At 38.8% G+C, this 23,381-nt stretch overlaps 1 long non-coding RNA gene across 1 annotated transcript in view; it reads left to right on the plus strand.

Annotated features, from left to right (window-relative positions):
- The window catches only part of LOC129505325 (uncharacterized), a 161,731-nt gene that overhangs the window by 40,628 nt on the left and 97,722 nt on the right, over positions 1–23,381 (plus strand). The window lies entirely within an intron of this gene.

The raw sequence follows: 23,381 nt of genomic DNA on the forward strand, positions 1-23,381 counted from the left end.
CAAAACAAAATAAAACAAGTCAAAATTGTTAGCAGACTGCAAGAATCTAGGCAGTGGGAAAGACCAAACCATCTCCCCAAACAGACAGTAGGTAGTGTTTCTCCTACACTGGTCAGGAAAAAGTCATTTACCCTACCAGACACAGGGTGTCCAGGTCCTGGAGAATAATTGTACTCTGTTACAGTGAAGTCAGGGATATTTCATCTGACTTTTTTTTTTTTCTTTTGGTCTGGAAGAAATGTCTTATAAGACTGGCCAGTTTCCCTTTGCTGTGAGTCCACACTCAACAAGTGGCACTCTGATTTCTAATTTTACCTCCTGTTTAAGGCAGGAGTACATAGGAATAGCAGGGTATCTAAACATGTCTATATCTTTTATTGTTAATACATTTGCATTTTGTTTTACATCTCAAGCTTTTATGGCCATTGAGAGTCATAGCTATACCTAATAATTTAGTCAATTCACGTTCATTTTCAAAGTCAAATTTCTTAGACACAGCTAGACGTATCTGGATTAAAATCTAAAACACGTGATCAGAGCAGAATAAGGCAAGTAAGTTGGTCAGCTAGCTTTTCTCTATGATTACTTTATGCTATAACTCCAACAATAGGAAGATTTTTGTGGTAAATGAAACAATCTTTTGTACTTCATCACTGAAGACAAAGAATGAGCAAATGCTATAGGTGACAGAGGCAATAAAGCTGTTTCAACTCCAGGCATCCATCTGGCTTTTGAAAACATTTGCATGTGGGGTGCCTGGGTGGCTCAGACAGTTAAGTGTCTGCCTTCAGCTCAGGTCATGATCCCAGGATCCTGGGATGGAACCCTGCATTGCGGGGGAGGGTCTCTGCTCATCAGGGAGCTTGCTTCTCCCTCTTCCTCTGCTTGCCACTCTGCCTACTTGGGCTTTGTCTCTCTGTCAAATAAATAAAGTCTTTTTTTAAAAAATTGCATGAGAGTTAAAAAATCTTCAAGTTATCTGCATTCCCAATATCATTTAACATAGCTAAAGACTATTATACAATACTGAAGGATTCAATCAATCTTTAAATTATGTGTCCTATTTCATGTTAGACATTTTGTACACTGTCTGGAAATCCAAACTGAACAAGGCATACAAAAAATAAAATGATCAGTGATAAATTGTGAAACCATGTACAAGGTGTAGTGATGGCAAGAGAAAGAGAAGTCCCTGCTCTTGGGGCTAAGAAAGCTCCCCTTGAGCTAGGTTTTGAAAGAAATGCAATGTACTGCTCTCTTAGCCTAGGAGGAGAAAGGGAATTCCAGGTAGAGGAAATAGCTGGGAACCAAAGCCTGGAAATTATGAAACAGATTGGTTTGCACAGCACATTGCTGGAATATTGTTTAAGCAATGGGAAGAGGTAGAAGGCATGCCTGTTAATGACTTGTCCAAGAGGGGGTTGGAGGGGTTGTTTGTTGATACTGAAAATAGGGAAACAGCATGACATTAAGAAAAGTATAGTTGTCATGACAAAAAGGCAAAGGTGAGCAGGAGAGAAGGAGAGCAACAAAAAGAGTGTAGGTCCTGAATTGAGGCAGTTGTAATGAGACTAAAAAAGAAAAGGCAGGTTTGAGAATGGTTTGGCAGCTAGAATCGGTAGGGCTTGGTGACAGATTGTATTTGGGGGCGAGAGAGGGAGGAACTAGCATAACTCCCAAATTACTGGCTTTGGAACATAGGGATCTTTTATTATATCTTTCTCTAAACCATTATACATTATTCATTGTGAGATTGAAGATGTGCCTTAGTCGGAAACATCATTCATTTCCGACTAAGGGAATCCCTAGATTAGAAATCAACCCCACCTACTCCCATCTATGCTTTCCCTGTCCATTTTGTGCTTTTCTCAGGAAACTATGAGATCTGGCTCCAGGGGAATAAAACAAAAACAAAAACAATATGTATAACTAAAACAGCCCTATTGTCCTAGAGAAAGAAATACGAAAGCCAGAAGATACAATTAAACACATTTGGAATGCTTAGAACTAAGTGTCCATGGCTTTATCACAGACTGTAGCTGTACTCTGTGTGTACAGCTCTGCCTGGGTTTCATTAAGCATAGAAACTGGCTTTCAATAGCAAAAATGTAAAACCTTGTTCAAGTTACAGGATAACCAGAGACTTGTGCTTGAAAATTTAGATATATATTAACAAAATTCCATCTTGACTTTTTCTATTGTATAAAAATAATAAAGCAAATATATAATATTCTAAATATGTATTGCATTCTCATATTAAGGATGTTTGAGGGTTAAAAGGTTTACAGGGATATCATTTCTCAGATTTTGCTCAGAGTGTCATATTGCTTCATATCTTGTCTCTGTGTGGCCATTAGGGAGGCATTCTAGTGTCATGGTTGGTAAACTAAGCCCTGGAGTTAGATTGCCCCAATTCAAACACTGGGTCTGTCACTTATGCCTTTGCGCACTTCATCAGTTGCCTCTATTATCTTCTCTCTCTCTCTCTCTCTCTCTCTCTCACACACACACACACACACACACACACACACACACACACACACACACACAAAACTAATAATATCAACATGATCCCTGGGTAGAGCCCAGTTCCAATAGAAATACTAGACTGGATTTGACTTCAAGAAATATATGATCTAATTCAGTAGTTCTCAAGCTTTATTGGGCATTTGAATTACCTGGAGGGCTTGTTAAGACAGATTGCTGGACTCATCCCCAACATTTTCTAATTTAGTAGATCTGGGATGGGGATCAAAAGTTTGCATTTCTAGCAAATTCCAGGTGATGGTCTGGGGCCCATATTTTGAGAAATACTGATCTAATTGAAAAGAGAATTCTTTAGAAAAAAAGAAGAAAGTCATAATAGTACTTAGAAAACATGAATATACAGTTTGTCATGATACTGTTTAGGAAGCTAGACTATAGATACTGGGAAATCCAATGGCTGATGAACCATTCGTTTAAGTGAGAATCACTAACTTTGTTTTAGTAGTAGGATGACCTTGAGTTTCGACCACTGTAGGAATTCATTCACATAATTAGAGTGTGCATTAGCCCCCAACTCAGAGAAACCAATTAATTCAACTCACCTTTTCCAGTATTTCAGGGTTTTATGCTTGAACCTGAACCAGACCAAAGTATGAACCACTAACTGGATATACCAGACTAATTTGTTGAACTTCATAAATTAAATCCCAGATACCCTTAAACCTTTCCCTCAATTCTGAACCAAATGAAAGAGATTTGTTTGTTTAACAAAAAAAAAAAAAAAAAAAAAGTAAGCTGGTTCAAATTAGAAACAAAACTTTTAGTTTTTTAAAAACAATTGAAATCAAAGAGTATATTTCCTAACACACCAATTCATTAAAAGTGAAATGAAACAAAACAAAATGTTGTTTAAGGTACTCCTATACTACATAATAGGTAGTTGCCTGAAATGCTAAAATAGTAAATCCTGCTAAGAGTCTGGGTCCCAGCAAGAAAGAGCATTCCACTCACAGGGTTCAAATCAAAACACTTTAATGAAAGACTCCTTACAGTGATGTGGGAAGGGATTTAAGGAAACAAAAGAGGGATGGAGTATCAGAAGCCTGGCAACAGCAGAAAATCATGACCAAGGGGTCTAAGAGGCTGAAGAAGAACATGGCCTTTACTCAGCCCAGTGAAAAGAGGAGGCATAGAAAAGAAGCTGTCAGGCTGGAGATTTAGGCCTGGAGAATGCCTCCCCTCCCACCTCTGTGTACCCCAACATACACAAAATAGAGTTGCTAAATCAAGAAGGAAATGGAGAAGAAATACCTCAGCCTTTCCCTCTTCCCAGTCTCTGATCACTTCCTGATGCCTCCCCCTGTCTGAACTGAAAATCTGGTGTCAGTGGAGTCCAGTGGAGCCCCGGTGACTGATCTGCAGGGGTCTGCTTTCTGACAGGGCAGGGCAAGTGGTGGAGGGCAAATGGAGATTGACCAGCACAATCTCTCTTTTTACTAAGTTAATGCTAGACGTTAGATGAAGTATTAGTAACTGAGTTAATGTATGTAAAATTCTTAGAAAAGTCCCTGGCAATAAAGAAGCACCATACTCTCAAAGTTAGCTATTATTGTTGCTACAGGCTGCCACTGTTTTGTGGATAAGGAAACGAAGGCTCATGGTCTTTAAGCAACTTCTCGTTGGTTAGCACTAGGGACAGAGCCCATGCTCAAATCCAGGTTTTCAGATTCTAATTTTGTATAAATTCTGCTATGAAAAATGACTACCGTAACATACAAGGTAATGTGTTGCATGCATAATTAATTGTATAATTTCTTGCAGAAAAAAAAGCATCTTTACTCTCTGGACCTGACTAAAGAAATCTGAAACCAGATTAACACCTTATATAAGAAAATAAAATAAAATGAACTTTATTTCAAAGATATTTCTGCACATATACTAATAGTTGAAGTAATAGTAATGATGATATTAGTAGTAATAGTAATAGCTGTTAAAATTTTTGAATGTTTATTTTATGTCTGGTACTATTTCATGTCTTATACTAATATAACCATGGTATAGTTTTTTTAGTTTTTTATATTGACACACAGTGTTACTCTAGTTTCAGGTGTATTATTCTATGCTCACCACAAGTAGAGCTATCATCTGTCACCATACAATGCTATTACAATACTACGGACTATATTCCCTATTCTGTACCTTTTATCCTTGTGACCTATTCATTCCATAACTGGAAGCCTGTATATCTCACTTCCTTTTACCCATTTTGCCCATTCCCCTCCCCCCATGTCACCCATTTTTGATTTCCTGTTTTTCTTTCTTTATTTTTTTTTCAACTTGGAAATCATCCACTTGGAGGATTTTGCAATTGGTGAGTTAAATATGTTTTATCTGAGTCTGCTGGCCCTTGACTGACCATTTAAGGTTTTATAAAATCATTTTAAATGTAAAAAAAAAAAACAAAACCCTCCCAGATAACAATATATTTTTTTCCCTATAACGGTTGGGAAACTTGTTTATCCCATTATCTTGCCATGATACAACATTAGCCCTAAGGTCAGAGGCATGAGTTGGCCATGCATTCAGTATTTGATTACATGAAATAAGACATCTTGAAAATAAACATGGCTAGCTTATTTGTGTCAAGTCAGCTCTTTTGGCAACAGATTTTAAACAATGAGATAACCATTTACCCTTAGGTCTTTGCATTTTAGATTTTTGGAGTTTCAATTCATAGAAGGTATAATCAGCAAGCTGAAAAGTAATATGTACATTTTCAGTCAGCTAAAGAAACAAACAATTTTTTTTTCCCCTGTGGGGATGTTTTCTACCCTGTCACACTATCTGTCAATTTTTCTCTGATGATGGAGCAGTTATCAGACAAGGGCACTCTAACCAGTGCCTCATCATGAAATTTCAGTTCTTTCTTGGCAGTCAAGTTTCAGAGTTGTCACTAAGAGTCTGTGTAGCAGTAGCATTAGAGAGATGGCTCTATTTTGAAAATCAACCGCATGAAAGAAAACAATCTTAGATGTATGCCCTGTGCTTCACTTCCTGTTTTGTCATCTACTTACAGCACGGGTTGGCCCAAAAGAAATTACTTAGTTATAGTATAAGCCGAACCATATGAAAATCCAATATTTGGCCAATAAATGATTGCTAAATGCCAATTTGATATCAGATGGCAGTGTCTTATGTTTGTCCTAATAGTTCTGATACTGATTGAAGCAGTCCATGCCCATGGAACAGTGACATTTCATTTGCAGCCTCTTATAAAATTCACACTGTTGGTAAACATATTGTCTTTGCACATTCAACAAATGAGGGTCACTTTTAATTTGTTCCCCTGAAATCTTTTGTTGAGGATTTCAGGCAAATATGAACATCCAAGAAATCTGTGCAATGGAGATTTTAAGGTGTCTCTAAAGGGTTTATATGTGTAAAGTGTCTGACCAAATTCCTGGCATATGATAGGTGCTCAGAATAATTGAGTCATTAGGTCTATCTAATGGTAATATAGTAGCATACTGTGTGATGTGGTCTTTACTTGTGACACGATGCTGTTACACGCATGATTTTACTTAGGGTCAATTTTCCCTAAAAACCTATTACTAAGACAGTCAACTGACACATCAGATCATGTTCCAAGTTTAAAGGGTAGTATTCCATTATTATATAAATACTCTTCCAGTTAGCAGAGAAGATGAAAAGAAAAAAGATTTTTTTTAAGCATTTGTATAAACTGGATATTAGAAAATGTTATAGTTTATTTTTTCTGGTGAGATTGGTAGGTGATTTCTTACCAGTGTCTGTCTTTTAGTGAACTTGGGGAAATGAAATATGTGATTAACAAAACATCAGTATTTATAAGGAGTTTTGGAGAGCAAGATACTGATTAAATAATTAAAGCGTTAGGGATCCCTGGGTGGCGCAGCGGTTTGGCGCCTGCCTTTGGCCCAGGGCGCGATCCTGGAGACCTGGAGACCCGGGATCCCACGTCCCGGTCATGGAGCCTGCTTCTCCCTCTGCCTGTGTCTCTGCCTCTCTCTCTCTCTCTCTCTCTCTCTCTCTCTGACTATCATAAATAAATAAAAATTAAAAAAAATAATAATTATAGCATTATACTCCAATTCTCACTTATTGTTTGTACCCAAATTCTTATAATATGACAGGTTTACTCAAACTTACCCTGTAAGTTATTTTCTCTTTGATGTTACTATCACTGCTTTTAAATACAGAGGAAAATGTGTGATGCAACAGGCGGATGGGTAGATGAGTCAGCTGGCCGTGACAGCTGTACACATGGTCCACAGGTGTGTGTTTGGTTTTGGTATACTTTATAGGCAGAAGTTTTTAAAGGGTCCCACACCACTTTACAAATCTATTTTTTTCTGCAGTTCTTTTGTACCAACCACATCTAGAGAACAGGCCCTAAATTTTAGAAGTTTTAACCTCCAGAGGAGAGGAAGTTGGTTGATTTCCTCAGCAGTTTGGAGCCAAGTCAGATCCCAGGATTTTGCAGGTGCAGATTTACAATGCAGATTAAATTTCAGCAGGTCTGCGGCCTGCAGCACTGCTTATTTAATAAATTCATAGGACGTCCTGATGCTGTTGCTCAATGGACCACACTTTACTTTGAGTAGCAAAGACATTTCTACTTTTTTAACCTGCTGGTATCTTAGAAGTAATGAAACCAAGCTCAAGCTCACCACCTTCCTCCCAAAACCAGACAGTCTTCCTCTTGAGCTCTTATTAATTTGTACCACTATTGATTCTCCACCAAACCTCAGAGTAATGTGAGGCTCCTTATTATGCCTCCCACTATCACATCCAAGTCAGTTTGGAAGTTCTGATTCTCCCCCCATGTGTATGAACCCCTTTCCTTACTTTTCATCCTGCTGCTGCTACCTGGACCAGACTCTAGGACATCTCATTCCTAACTGCTCTGTCAGCGCCTCCCATCTCTACTCCATCAACCCAGCTCCATGCACAACTGCCATTCTAAAAGCAGTGCTTATTTATAATAATATTCTGCTGATAACACACCTGGAATAAAGTCTAGAATACCTTTTTTGGAACATCAAGGCCCATGCTCCTGCCCTTCTTTTTCCATGCTGATCTCTATGTACATTCTTTTACATCAACCTTAGGGCTTACCTGAATACCTTTGGTGCTTTCAGCTCTCCTGACTGTCCCAAGTTTCTGTGTGACTCTGAGAGTCATATAAATGCTACAAAATGTCATAAGTATCTAAAATAGCCTAGAGTGAACAGCTTTGTGACACAGGTGGCATTTCATTGGGCCTTGAGGGTAATAAGGATTTCTACAGAGATTATTAACTGTTTCTTCCTACATTTCTTTATTATTGGACTTATGTAATGGACACTCATCATTTAAGAAAAGAAATTCACTAAGTTTAAATTTTCAATGAATAATAACAACAAAAGAGCATCCCTTGGGCCTCTGTTCCCATTGCACAATTCACAACCAAGCAGGTATCCCATTGCAACTATTTTTCTTGTTTCTGTTTTACACCAAGCTTCTCCCCAGGAGGGAGTGTGCCTTGTTCATCTCTGTATCTCCACCATTGAGTGTAGTGTGTGGTACAAGGTAGGCATTTAATCAGGAGGATCAAGGTTTAGAGCCTGAAGTTTAAACAATATAAGAGCCCCTCTTTAAGAAATAAAATTGAAATTTTTCTCTAAATTTTCAAAAACATAAGATCTTGAGAAATATATTGCTAGGGCCCCTTATAGAATCTCAGAAGGGTGGCATGCAAATGTCGGGTTGGGGGGGGGGGTAGATTCCAAAGCTTAAACTACTTTAGCTCCATAGTATAGCCACCTCTGCTGCATTATTTTTTTTCTGTTGTCATTGTTAGGTTAGTATTATTATTTTAATGAAAGAAAGATTGAGTGTTAATTCTAAAATAGAATATGAAAGGATTCATGGGTGCCAGGCAAAGATCATGGTCAGGAGTACAGAATCTGCCTCCACGATGGGACCTCTTCAGTGGTACTTGCCTAGCCATTCATGTCTGAGTTCCCTGTAGCAATGACAGTAGTTGAAAAGCACTTAAGCTGCCAGACCATAAAAGTCCCAGCGACACCCCATTTCTTCACATTGACATACTTGATGTAACACCAGTAGTAACCTCTTTGAAACACTCCAGCAGTGCCTTTGGGGTAAAATCCCACATCAGAATCCAGGTTGGCCGTTCTCCTAGTTTGACCTCCATGTGCTTCTTCTCCTTCACTGATGTGAATGACACCATCTTGGAGTCCTGGGTGTCCACTATCAGACTGAGTGAATCTTGTTGATTCATTTGTCATTTTCACATACGTGATCCTCTCTGAACATGGGGCATCTGACATACATCTGAGGGTGTTCCACTTTTAGGAAACTAACTTCCTTTAGGTTACATGCTGCAAGGGCACTTGCATTTCTTGTACTTAGTAGGAATTTCAGAGACCTCCTGGGATCATCTTTAACAGCACAGACTTTACTAACAAATGTTGCAGTGAAACCAGCAGTTTTCAAACTCTGTTTGTATTTTGAAATGAAAACATTGCCTTTATAACACCACCATTCTCTAAGTCTTTCAAAATGTGTTCCAAATATTTCCTTCTAATTGGAAACTTCCCTATGAAATCATAGAGTTTGAATTCAGTTTATATTCTTTTTGATGCTTTTCAAGGGCACATTCCTTATAGCTAGTTTTACAAGAGGGAACACTTCTTGTAAAAATATGAGAGAACTTTGTAGTTTCGTGTAATTAAAAATATATATGTGTGTGTGTGTGTGTGTATACATGAAGTACATTTTGTATATATGTATTTTATTTTTAAGTATTTCAGAAAAAGTTACTGAGATTCATTAATATTTGCTATTTGTGTGAACAGGAGTGGCTGAAAGGTACATTGGCCAGCATCTCCTTATCTAAAGTTGGTTCCCCTACCCCAGCTACGCTGTTGTCACCCTGTTTGTTGCATTCATAGCACTTACACCAAACTGTTACTCTCTGGCTAATATCTTTGTTTATTGTTTATCTAGGCACCTCTTAGATAATGTGTAAATACTCTTCAATGTCGACTGTTCTTTAATGACACTACTGGTGCAAAGACTGTCCCATTTCCCACCAGGTTTTTAGATTCCAGGTCTGCAAAATTCTGTTTGAGAAAAGAACTGCTCCCCCTGGTTGATTTGTGTATGCTTCTTGCATCAGCTCCAAAGGGTAAATTTACGAGAACCTTTCAGCCCCCTCTTCCTCTCAGCTGCCAGCTGACTCCTTCCCTTGCCCTTCTACTACCTCCTACTTAACACTTTAGTTCTGCCCTCCAAATAAATCAGCCTGATAGTCCTTGAGTGCCTTTGTTCACTTCCTTTCCCCTGGATTGCTTTTCCCCCCAATCCTTGCCCAGCCCATGTGGAGGAAAAATTTTCCTTTTTAGTAGCCAATTATCTTGGACAGACCTCTCTGAACCTCAGTTTATTCATCTGTAAAATGTAGATATTAAGAGTACCACCATAGGTGGTATCTCATAGTAGGACTTCAGTAAATGACAGCCATCATCATCGCTGTTGTTTTTATTATTAATTTCTTTCAGGCTTCATTTCTTTGGGTTATCTTCAGTAATTGTTTATAATTACTGATAATTTGAAAATAACTTTAGAATCATTTGTATGTTTTCCTTTTTTTTTTTTTTTTTTAAGATTTTATTTGCTTATTTGAGAGAGAGAGAGCACAAGCCAGGGGAGCAGCAGGGAAAGGGAGAAACAGGCTACCTGCTGAGCAAGGAACCTGATGCAGAACTTCCATTTTATGAACCTGGGATCATAACCTGAGCTGAAGGCAGATGTTTAACTGACTGAACCACCTAGATGTCCCTGTATGTTTTACTCTTTAGTTACATTTAAACTCTTTGAAAGGACATCTACTGTTACTGCTTTATGTACACTGCTATGTGCATTTGTGCTGTGTATCTAAAAGCAGTGGTTGTCTGCAGTGGGATTAATCCATAGCACTTGAGGAGTGTCCTAAAAAAAGTACAAAATGTATCTTCTGCTTATTTGTGGGTATTCTGCTCTTGCTGTCTGTATAATATAAGTGCCTCTTCTAGATTTGAGGCCTTCTAGAAGCTTTCCCCAGTAAAGATAATAAGGGGAGAAACTTTTTACATCTCTATCTTCTATAAGAATTTCCCTCAATTTTTAAGTTATTTAACATTTTTTAATTTCATATTGTGCCTAGAGTTTCAAGATTTAATGCAAGATTTAATGACCCTACAAGATGGCCTTCAGAGAACTAAACTGGAAACAGCAAATCTGTAGAGTGGGTGATAGGATTAACCCACCCTAGGAGATGATATATGAAGTGGAAAGGATTAGGAATAGTCAGATTTTTATCAAGGAGGGAGCAGGGTAGAGGAGTCATGAAAGCTGTTACCTAATCCATTATACTACACCCTAACAAAGAATATGTTAATTGAGAACTGGCAGGAGGTGATATTACGAAATCCTAAAGAAAGGAAAAGCCATTAAGTAAGATTTGGGGCAAAATTAATCAAATATTCTTTTGGAAGAAGCTAGTCAAGAGATACTGAACTGACTACACAGGAATCATCTTTCTTTTTTTTTCTTTTCTTTCCTTTCTTTTCTGTTCTGTTCTGTTCTTTCTGGGGTGGAGCCTGATACAGGGTTCTATCTCAGCACCCTGAGATCATAACCTGAACCAAAATCAAGCATCTGATGCTTAACCCACTGAGCCACCCAGGCACCCCGACCACACAGGAATTATGGACATACTCTGTAGGTGGGTGAGGATGGGTTTGAAATTTGCATGGTCTGCATAAACTAACTCCTGAGACCACTCATCTCTCTTGGCTTCCTAAGCAACCTTCTGAAGATTTATTCAGCCTCCTAACACCTCTACCCACTGATAACTGGAATGCTCTCTAGAAAATTTCCTTCCTTCATTGGAAATTTGCACTCTTAATTTAACCATAAGTTCCTTGCAGGGACAGATCCAGAATTTGTGAGGGACAGATCCAGAATTGTAAACATTTCTGGAAATAGGAGGGGCTCTCTTTGAGAAAAATAATACAAAATGTCAAATAATGAAACTGCTTCCAGGGTGTTGAAAGGGACGAGCACAGGCAAGTGGGCCTGAAGCTTTACCTTCATCAGCATCACAGTGAAGCCACTGGAGTTGGATCAGTGCGGGTTCTGAGAGACCATCTGCTCTGGGTGCACCATCCTGCAAAGCTGAGGGCCAGACCCAGGGAGCCCCTCAGCAGCAGCCTCTCTTTCCCATAGACTTTATCATTTTAATAATAAAAATTACAACAAAGGAATCAAACTCCCACTGTTTCTTAAAAGGATTTTGGCACTTTAACTTTTTATGACCCCTTCTACCTATATTATCATCCTGTTTGAAGATACAGAAATTCTCATTTCTTTTTTTTTTTTTTAAGATTTTATTTATTCATGAGAGACACAGAGAGAGAGAGAGGCAGAGACACAGGCAGAGAGAGAAGCAGGCTCCATGGAGGGAGCCCGACGTGGGACTCGATCCCAGGTCTCTAGGATCAGGCCCTGGGCTGAAGGCGGCACTAAACCACTGAGCCACCCTGGGCTGCCCAAAATTCTCTTTTCTTAACTCTTCCCAGATTCTGTCCAGTTTTCTGTATTCCAAATAGACAGCAACATTACTACATAAAGTACAAAAGAGAAATCTATGCAGATATAACAGTGCCCAAAACAAGATTTAAATGTCTATGGACCAGAAAGAGGAAAACTTAGAGCAGTGGGCATGATGGGAGCCATAGTTTATATTAAGATACATGTCTAGAAAGCAGGACATCACAGACACAGCCCAACCCAGAGACTAGGAATTGAGCCATGTTCAATTTGGTCCAAAAGCTATTAGGTGGGATGGAGTAAGGTCGTGCATGGTGTGGGTGCATGAGTAGATTCATGGTGGCCCAGGTGGGGTGTCAGAGCAAGGTGAGTCCATGTGAAGCCCATGTGTAGTGTGTCCATGTGAAGGAGCTGTCTGGTATGGGGTGGTGGTGAAGAGGACATTCTCATGGATGGCGGTAGTTGTGTTAGCTACAAAGGAAACATTACATTGATTGATCAAGTAAGAAAATACTAAGGATAATGGTGTTGGGCTGGCATTGAAGATTTGGATGTGAACTCATGGTTTTCAATGGACAGATGAGAGAGAAAGAAAGGAGAGGTATTCAAATACATATATTCCTAGTTTTGTCCAGTGAAAGGGACAAATGGCATCCCAATGGCATTGAGAATATCTAGCATTCAGATCTTAGTTGACTTCAGTACTGAGGGAAAGAAACTACAAGTTGAGCTCAGAACCTCTTCTAAAACCTGAAATAAAAAGTGCTCAAAGAATGATGGGGACAAAAAAAAAAAAAAAAAAAAAAAAAGAATGATGGGGACACAGAGACCATCTTGAAGGGGCTCCTACTGGAAAAATGTGGGGTAATTTCAGCAAGAAAATGAATAATAGTACCAGACTATAATGTATTCAATAAAATAGGAAACCATGAGTTCAAACAGATATAAAAAGATAGTAAATAAGTTAATAGTTTGATTAGTGATACATAATCTCAAAACCTCCTCACAAAATATTTATTAAAAGTAATTTCACAGTGCAGAAGCCAGCCAGACAGGAACTTTTTTTTTTTTTAAGATTTCACTCATTCATTCATTCATTCATTCGAGACACAGAGAGAGAGGCAGATACAAAGGTAGAGGGAGAAGCAGGTTCCCTGCAGAGTGTCTGATGTGGGACTTGATTCCAGGACCCCAGAAACATGACCTGAGCCAAAGGCAGACCGTCAGCCACTGAGCCACTCAGAAGTCCCAACCAGACAGGAACTTAAACAAGTGATTGAAGTTAATGTCACCAGTAGTGGTACAAATACAAATCTGATGGCACTTGGATAGGATAAAATGAGAATGCATCACTGCTTCTGTGATATTCCTGCCTGAGATGTATAACAGGAACCTAATCATGACGAAGCATCAGACAAATCCAAACTGAAGAACGTTATGCAAAATAAATGGCCTATGAATATTGCAAGTGTCATACTTACATAGTCAAGGAAAGACCAAGAACTGTTCCTGATCGAACAAAACTAAGGAGACATGATAACTAAAGGCGTTACCTGTTTTGCAATATCTGGATTTAGGACTGCCTCTTTTTCTTACAAAATGCATGCTCTAGGATAATTGGAGGAACTTGAATAGAACCTAAGAATCATATTAAAGTATCAATATTAATTTCCTGATTTAAATGGTTATATCTCCTATATATAGGAGAATGTTTTTGTTAATAGGAAATACACACAAAAGTGTGGGAGAATAATGGAGCATAATGTCAGCCAGTTACTCTCAAACAGGTAAGCAAAAATAGTTTTTTATATTGAAGGTATACATTTTCTCTGAGTTTGAGATTGTATGTATATTTATGTACTTCTTTGCTTTCGTGTGTCTAGTGTTTTGAATATCCATGTCCAGCCAAGTCCCCCCCAAATAGATTTCAGTAGGAACTATCAGCTGTGAGCAGTGACCTTGGGAAAAGTGATTATTTTTGCCATGCTACAATGAGAAGAACTTGTTTTTCTTTTTAATGACAATGCGTAAAATGCTCAAGATGCTTAATGAGATGGATATCTTTGACAGGTCACCATGCCCCAGCCATACAGACTCAGCACTGCTACCCTAGGTAAAGGCCATTCTGCAGTATTTTCCAGAAGCAGGCATGCAAATGATGGTAGGATGAGGGACACCAGTGATGCCTTCTTCCTCTGTAACTTTGTCACTTTGCATATCATGTGATCAGAAGAGCTAATGATTTTAATGATTTAATATCAATCCTAGCAGGTCCTCTTTTGTTTGATTCTGCTTTTATTCAACATATTTTTATTGTGCACCACCCCACTATGTTACAGGTCCTATAGTAATCTTAGAAATACAAAAGTGAAAAAAACGCCCTCAACAGTTTCCACTGGGAACAAAGGAGGGAGTAAGATGAGGAAGCAAATATTTACTATCTAAAGAAGGAGTGGGACACATGGGGGGAAACTGATGGTCTCTGAGGAAGGCTTCACAAAGGAAAGTATTATGAGTTTGGAGTTAAGGAGTAAGGTTACTTCAAATTTTACCAAATGTTTAGAAATTTCAGTTATATTTAGATGACTTTTTTGTATTTGGACAAAAAAAAAACTAGAAGGAAAAATGGGGGAAGGAAGGGAATAGGAAAGAAACAGCAGTTTTAAGGAAAATACCTAAAGAGTGAAAATATTGTCTACATAGCTTCAACTACACGATGCTACTAAATAAATCCTTTTATTTATTTATTTTTTTTTTAAATAAATCCTTTTAAAACTACATTTGGTGGGGGGACAGCTACATGGCTCAGTCGGTTGGACATCCAACTCTTGTTTCAGCTCAGGATGTGATCTCAGGGTCATGAGACTGAGCCCCCTGCATTGGGCTCTGCCCTGACCTCTTCACTGCAGGGTGCTCTTTAAAATAAAATAAAATTTATAAGTCCATTTTTCAAGAGGTAAAGAAGTAGATAAAATAGTGAGTTGTCATGAAACAAATAGATATATATTTTTAGAGCTTTATCTTGTGTTCTCAGGTACCTGTTATGATCTTTGTGTTTTAGTTTTATTTCATTTTACTTTTTTTTTTCTTTAGCTCAAATCATTCTCCACAGGGTTCTCATTCCCGATTGCTCTGTAACTGCCCACTCCATCTCAGAGGTAATATTCAATGCCACTCTGAAGACTCCCGGCACTTGACTCATTTCTAAAGTTTCTTTTTAGTTTTAAATCTCCCAAAGCTGTAACTCAGTTGCCAGCCTGTGGAAATGGATCATTTGACACTTTTGAAACTTTCTCAGTGATTTCCTAGGGACTTAGCTGTCCTACAGCTGATGTCTTCTGTGTCTGATCCCTTTGGGAATGCAGTGGACTTAGGGGGCTCTTGGACTCTCCAGTAGTTGAACTATCCTTTTTAGTTTCACCAGAAACATTCTGGACTTTATCACTTCCTTTCCTTCTGGCCTGATATTTGAAAGCCACATTGGAGTTAACTAAGGGCCAGATGTCTAATGCTTTTCTAACAATCAAGTCACTGTGAACCAATGATGTAAAAACAGTCCTAAGCTATAATAATTCCCAGCTACACAGCTTGGTACTCCTCATTTTTAGTATTGTGACTATAATAAATGTAGGTAAGTATTGTATCTTCCTTATGTTATCATCATTTTTTCTTTTCTTTTTTTACTTTTTTACATTTGCTTTAGAATTGTACTTCACTTTCTTTGAATTGTTTCCTATCTTTGGGGGCCAGGATCTTGTTTAGATCTTAAATTATTATTCATGGCTCTGAAGACTTTTCTGGATAAAAGTCATTTTATCTCACCAGAGAAAAACACTGTCCCCTCCACATGAAATGGAGTAAGCCCTCGGTATTCAGAAATTTAACATTTTTTGTAAAAATGCCTCAGAGGACTGTGCAGAAAGCATATAATTTTGCAGGAATGGAGTTTAATCTCAGGCACAGGGTAGGAAGAAGACACGTGTAGTGAGAAAAAAGATATGGCATGTGTGAGATGGTGCACTTCTGGGATGCCTGGGGAAATAGTAAGCAAACCTGACCTTGCTATCTTCCTTATTCCTTTCTCATTCTAGGTAAAGATGGAGAGGGGGTGGAGTCCCCAGCACAGCGCCAAGTTTGTAGATGTTTGGGGTGGTGAGGATAGGCTAGCATGAAGGCTTAGCACCAGATTCCACTCACAAGGAGATAGGGAGAATGCAGTGCCCAGGCTCCACTCATAATTTGGCATTGTTCTTGTTTTTGTATCATTGTGGCCAAGAGAAGTAAAGAATATTAATAAATTTTTAAGTGTGCATTATTCAGATTGACATCATTATTACACATAGTATAATGGTTCTTACAAATTTGGGGATTTGGGAAGCTCTCTGGGAAAATCCTTCCAAAAGTCAAAAGTCTAGATTCTAGAGTCCACATCAAACCCAGTTATCTTCCTGTCCATTGGCACTGCCCCCAGTAACCCAATGACCCAAGTTATCATGGCAGTCACCTCATAACCAGTCTCCCTGCATCCACTTTAACTGCTCCTGCCCTCAATTCCAGTCCATTCTCTTCAGAGATACTTGTTTTTTAATTGAAATTTTTATTGAGATAATTGTAGACTCACATGCAGTTGTAAGAAATAATACAGAGATCCTTTTGCCCAGTTTCATGCAATGGTAACATCTTGCAAAATTATAGTACAATATTACAACGAGGATATTGACATGATATAATCCTCTAACCTTATTCAGATTTCCCCAGTTTTACTTGTATTCACTTGTGTGTGTGATGTGTGTATATCTGTAATTCTATATAATTTTATCTTACATATGTCCACCATCACAGTCAAGATAGGGAAGAGTTCCATCATGCGGATCCTTCTTGTTGCCCTTTTATTAACCACACCCGCCTCCCTTCTTCCCTCTATCCTTCTTCCCTAACTCTGGGCAACCACTAATCTACTCTTTATTCCTAAAATTTTTTCATTTCAAGAATATTAACTCAAGGAGAATCATATGACATGTAACATTTGGCCTTTTTTACACAGTATAATTCTCTGGAGATTCATCCAAGTTTTTGTGTGTGTCAGTCACTTATTCTTCTTCACTGTTGAGTAGTATTCCATGGTATGATGGATGTACCCCAGTTTGTTTAACCAACGAACCATCCATTGAAAGACATCGGAACTGTTTCTGGTTTGGAACTATTAGAGATGAAGCTGCTATGAACATTCATGCATAGGTTTTGTGTCAGCATAAGTTTTCATTTCTCTAAAATAAATGCCCAAGACTAAAATTGCTGTCTTGTGATTGCAAGTATTATTCTTTAAGAAGCTGCCAAACTGTTTCCCAGAGTGGCTATACCATTTTACATACCCTTCAACAGTGTATGAGTGATCCAGTTTCTCCATATCCTCATCAGCATTTAGTGTTGTCACTATTTTTTATTTTAGCCTTTGTGACAGATGTGTAGTAACACCCACTTGTGGTTTTAATTTACATCTCCCTGATGGATAATGATTTTGAACATCTTCTAAGTTCTTATGTGAAGTCATCAGCTTCTGCGCAGTGTCCCAGCCTCTCTTCCTACAATTCAACCTGTACTTTCTAGGTGACAAAACATCAGGACATGAGGCTGCAGGCTCTGGATTATGTGGGCTTTGTGTGTCAAGTGCTAAAGGAGCTTTGAAGGGTCTGGAGAACCTCATGACCATATCTGTACTTTGATTGTCGCACTGAGGAGGACAGTCAGGAAGACTGTGAGCCAGGAAGCTATTACAGGGAGAGGCATGAACTCAGGCAATGGCAAGGGAGAGAGGAAGAGGAGGTAGTTTTGACTGATAAAGGATAACTTGTTTCAATAGAACTCAATGACCAAGTGTAGAGGGACAAGGACAGGATGGGCAGGGAGACCGGAGTGCAGGAAAGGGCAGGAAAGACATCTGGCTTGGCTCCCTCGACTCTCTGGTGCTACTGCTCACCAAAACAGACCATTGAGGAAGAGGTGCCATTTTATGTGGAAAGATGTTAGGTGTGAGGTGCCTTACAGGGCAGCCAATGGAGAATTCTGATAAGTAGGTACATGTCTAAGTCTGGGTCTCAGATTGCACATAATTTAAAAAACAGTTTTTGGGGTGGGGTGGGGGTGGTGCCTGGCTGGTACAGCATGTGACTCTTGATCTCAGGGTCATGAGTTCAAACTCCACTTTGGGTGTGGCGCCTTCTTACAATAAAAATTTAAGTAAGTAAATGAATAATAAAATATAATTTACCATACACAAATCACTTTTAGAAGTGATTGTTTCACCTTGGAAAATTGAAAATGTTGAGACACCCAAGCTACTTTTGCTGTAGGCTTATGTTGGAAATTATGACCATCACAGATCACTTTGCTTCCTTTGTTCAGGGCTATGGAAGAACAGTAAAGCTGGAAAATACTGATACTATAATCCCATAAGATCTAGGGAGACCAGAATACAGGACTAATTTTTTCAATGGAAACAGAACTAAAATGAACTGTAGAATTCTCCTAGAGCAAGTGGGGTAATTTCAATTTAACCCTAGTGCACAGGACTTGGTAACTGATATTGTAACCTGGAGCATGAGAGTTCATTGGCATTGACATGACCCACAGTTTTACTGAGCAAACAATATGTGAAAAGTGGCCCACCACAGAACACACATGGGCTACTATTTGGTATGTGTAAGGAGGAGAACCAGGAGAGGATTCATGGAAGCCTAGACCACCACAGAAAACCTGAAGCTAACTGGGAGTTTGCATCTGCTCCTAGGCCACCAGGGCAAAGAGCTGTGAGGAATAAAGCTGTCCTTTTTGGCAAAGAATACACTGTATCTTGTAAAGTCTCAGTGACAGGGATGCAAACAGCAGCTGGACTTGCCGGTAGTGCCATTCAGCCAGGAAATACACAAAATCCAAAATGATTTCCATAGGTTGATCAGTTACACTTAACATTAGAATTGATTAATTTTTAAAAACCACACCACGAATAACAACAGCAAAACAAACAAAACCCTGCAAGTACAGATGAGAAAGATGTGGTCAAGTAGAAGCACATGTAAAAAAGACTGAAGAGTTTTGATAATCTCAGTATGAGTCAGCCGTGTACAGTGAGGGTGCTGAAAAAGTTAACATGGATTTGAGCTACATTCAGAGTATTGAGGATTCGGGGGGGGGGGCAGTTCTTTCCCACAGTATGTTGATAAAAGTGGGATTCTGTGTTTAAATTACATACATGGAACATTTAGTAAATGCTCGCTATCAATCAGGTTATGGGCTAAATGTTTCACATGATCCTCTTAATTCCACACAACAAGCCTTTGGTCATGTCCTGTTACTGTCTCCCTCCCATCCAGCGCATGTAGATAAGGGCATCATCCCTCCATGGCATTGGACCTATATGTAATCTGGCTAGGGGCAGGTCTAACTCTTAGCTGGGAGATTACCAAAAGCTTGCTATTGGAAAACAGCAGGCCAGTCTTTGGCCATACCACCCTGAATGCTTCAGATGTCATCTGAAAGACAGCAGGCCTGAAGGACACCAGGAGCTGGGTTGAGAGGATCTAGGGAATCTAGCACATGAGAAACTGCTGGAAGAACAAACATTGTTCAAAAAAAAGAGAGAAAGAAATAGTTGAAGCACGTGAGTCAGAGAAGAGGAGTGAGATCACGCAGCACAGCCCCAGGAGGCAAAATAGAAGCAGCTAGGTAAAAGAACACGGAGGTGAATCGGTCTACTTAAAGATAATTTTTCTGTATAAAATAACCATGGATATCTAAAAATGGAACTGAGTGCCCACCTCTTCAGGGACTCTAGCAGGAAGAAAATGACCATCTAACAGGAAGAGGCCTCTGGACCCTCAATACAAAAGTACCTAGTGGTGTGAAATTGCCCTTTTCCCACTGCTTGCACAGAGCCCAGTTTTTTAAACAGTGAAAATATGTCTACATGACAATATTCTATAATCTGGTGCTTTATCTGATGAAGAGAAAAGCCCAGGTCAGGTCTTAAACAGCAGGAAATACTAGTAGTAGTTGAGTATTGGAAAATTTAGTGATGGCAGAGAAAATGGAGAGCAAAGTATAATTTCTTTTCAGAAGAAAACAGGAAGTTAACTGATTTATAGCATCAAAATGAAGATCTTCTATCTCCTTTGTTGCTTTGATAAAAATGCTTTGATAAAGATATAATAAATGTATGACGTTGTAAAACAGTTTCTTAAAAGCAAAGTTAAGTAAGGGACTTCTACCAGCTTCTTCTAAAATAATTTAGCAGAGCCTTCACTTAATGATATATTAGGATAACATATAATGTCACACAGATTCTACAGATGGCCTTTGGCTCTCTTTGCCGTACTAATCCCAGAGCAAACAAAAACCTCATGATTAGCGGTAGTATTTCCACTTCTCAGCAAACTTTCTTGAAAGAATAGATATTGATAAGAACAGCACTTAACCATTTTACTGCCCATTGTAAATTAACAAAAGTAAATTAGCAATTAAAACTCAGAATTATTCATTGCAAGATTGGCAAGCATTCTTTTTCTAGTGGTGGGGTTCTTTTTTTCTTATCCTAGAAGTCTGATGGCAGCCAGGTAGTATTATTCTATCAATGTAAACTAATAATGAAATTAATCTTTCATATATTCTTTCATGTATATTTGTTTAGAAGTCAGAACAATTCTGTTATAAAGTTTTTTGTGATTCCAAGTTCAGGCTCAAAGCAAGGATAACCTTGCACTTAAATATGAGAAGAATGAGAATTTGGTTTGTAACTAGTCTGGTTCCATTTCTTTTTATTAGACCTCAGCAGTCTCTTCCTCACTGGCTTCTGTTATTGTGTGCTCAACACCCCACCCTCCACAAAGCAGAGAGGGATATCTGCCTAATTGACCAAGGATTGTCATTTCTCTTTGGATAAAATCCAGACTCCATCCCAAGGTTTAAGGCTGTGAATCTCAGCTCATGCCACTTTTCCTTTGATCATCATGCCCCAACCACACAGTTTTTTCAAGTCCTTGATAGTGCCTTCCTCTCTCCTACCCTACAGCCTTTAAATTTTCAGTTTCCTTTCACTCAAAGGAACCCCCGTGGCCAAAGCCACCAGCCACTGCTTCTATCCCAATTACCCGTTTATTTCCTTCACAACATTTTTTTATATAAATTTATTTATTTATTTTAGAGAGTGAGAGCTCAAGGGGAGAGGCAGAGGGAGAGGGAATCTCTAGCAGACTCTCTGTTGAGTGAGGAGCCTGACATGGGGCTCAATCCCATGACCCTGAGGTCACGACTTGAACCAAAATCAAGAGTTGGATGTCCAACAGACTGAACCACTCAGGCGCCCCTCCTTCACACCATTTAGAGCAACTTATAAATGCCTGTATTTGTTTGTTGGGTTGTTTTTATCTGACCCCAACTAGAGAGGTAAGCAGGACTCATATTGCATGAAGGTCATGTTGAGAAGAGACTTGACCCCAAAAGAAATGCAGAATCAGTGAAAAGTTTTAAACAAGAGAGAGAGAGAAGAATGAAATTATATTTGCAGTGGCTCTGGAGCAGAACAATTTGAAGAGTGAAGTTTGGAGGGTAACAAGGGAGGGAGCCCCATCAGGGTACTGTTGGGGTAGCGTAAGCTGGGAATGGTTAACATGAACTAGGGTGGAAAGAGGTACGGGTTTAAGAGATAGTTAGCATATTGCATCAACAGACTAGAGATTTTATGTAGAGAGAAAGGAAGAAGGAGAAATCCAGATGATAAAAAAAAAAAAAAAAAAGAAATCCAGATGATACCAGGTTTCTGGTTTGGGCAACTAAGTGGATGTTGCCTTTCCTGCCATGGGAACAGAGAATGAGGAGCACTCTTAGGAGTCAGTAGTCAGTAAAGTCTTCGTGGGATATACTGAGAGTGAGGAGAGAAGTGAGGGGGTAGCCCATTGAGAGTCAGAATCCCCCCGAAAATATACAGCTCAGAGATATACATATTCTATTTATATCTTTTAAAATATATAAACTAATATTTTTTATTAGTTGTAATGTCAACAAATGGCAGCCAAAAGAATATTATGCTAAGAGTATTAATACTTAGATCTAAGTTCATTGGGGATGTAAGAAAGCATAGTGGTTAAGAAGTATGCTCTGTTGTCAAAGTCAGTAAGAGTCCCAGCTCTGCACTACTTATCCATGTACCCTGTGAAAGTTGCTCTGCCTTTTGGGGTATCAGTTTCTTTATCTGTCAAAGGCTATTCTTTGACCTACTCTTGGTGTTATGCAGAATAAATGCAACAATCTCTGCAAGATGTTTAGCACATGCAAAGTGCTGCGTAATGTTAATTATCCTCAATATCACCATTACCCTTTACTTCAAAAACATCTTCCTGTACTTTATTTATAGGAGAGGAAGAAATTACTAGCCCACTCCATTATCTAAGGGTTATTATTGTCTTTCAAGGTGATTCCAGCTCAGATACATAACATGATGTCATAGAGGGCTAATTTAACTCCATTCTGGGTTGTTTTTTTTGTTTTGTTTTGTTTGTTTTTTATGATAGTCACACAGAGAGAGAGTCAGAGACATAGGCAGAGGGAGAAGCAGGCTCCATGCACCGGGAGCCCAACGTGGGATTCGATCCCAGGTCTCCAGGATCGCGTCCTGGGCCAAAGGCAGGCGCTAAACCGCTGTGCCACCCAGGGATCCCTGGGTTTTGTTGTTTTTTTTTAATAATATTTTTTGATAAAACTTGGGAGCAGAACTATAGACATTCTGACTAAATTTACACAGATGTCCACAAAAGGCTATAGTTACTTCACAAGGCAAAATCACCGGAAGATACTTGAATGATGTTCCTAGCTCTAAGTATACAAACTTGAGTCACAACTGAGACACAATCAAAATGAAAAATGTAGTAATAGAAAGATTAGACATCTGTTTGTGACCGTGTTTGAAGGCTTTTTTCTAATAGATTTGCGGTACTGCATGAATGGAGGAGATAACCTGCACTAGATGACATGACTACACAATTGGAATATTCTGCATCAAAGCGAATAAACTGTACAAACATTTATTCAGGCAACAGATGATACTGTTCTGAGAAAAGCTTCCCATTTTGTAGCTTTGCGCTATTGGAACACTATGAGTTATAATTAACTACTGATGTTCTTGTTAGTTCATTACTCACTCTATGTGGTGTTCTACCCTTCTCTCTCTCTCTTTTTTCCCCCTCTCTTTTCTTTTTTTTATATAC

This window comes from Nyctereutes procyonoides, unplaced genomic scaffold (assembly GCF_905146905.1).
Source record: "Nyctereutes procyonoides isolate TBG_1078 unplaced genomic scaffold, NYPRO_anot_genome, whole genome shotgun sequence".
Taxonomy (NCBI): domain Eukaryota; kingdom Metazoa; phylum Chordata; class Mammalia; order Carnivora; family Canidae; genus Nyctereutes; species Nyctereutes procyonoides.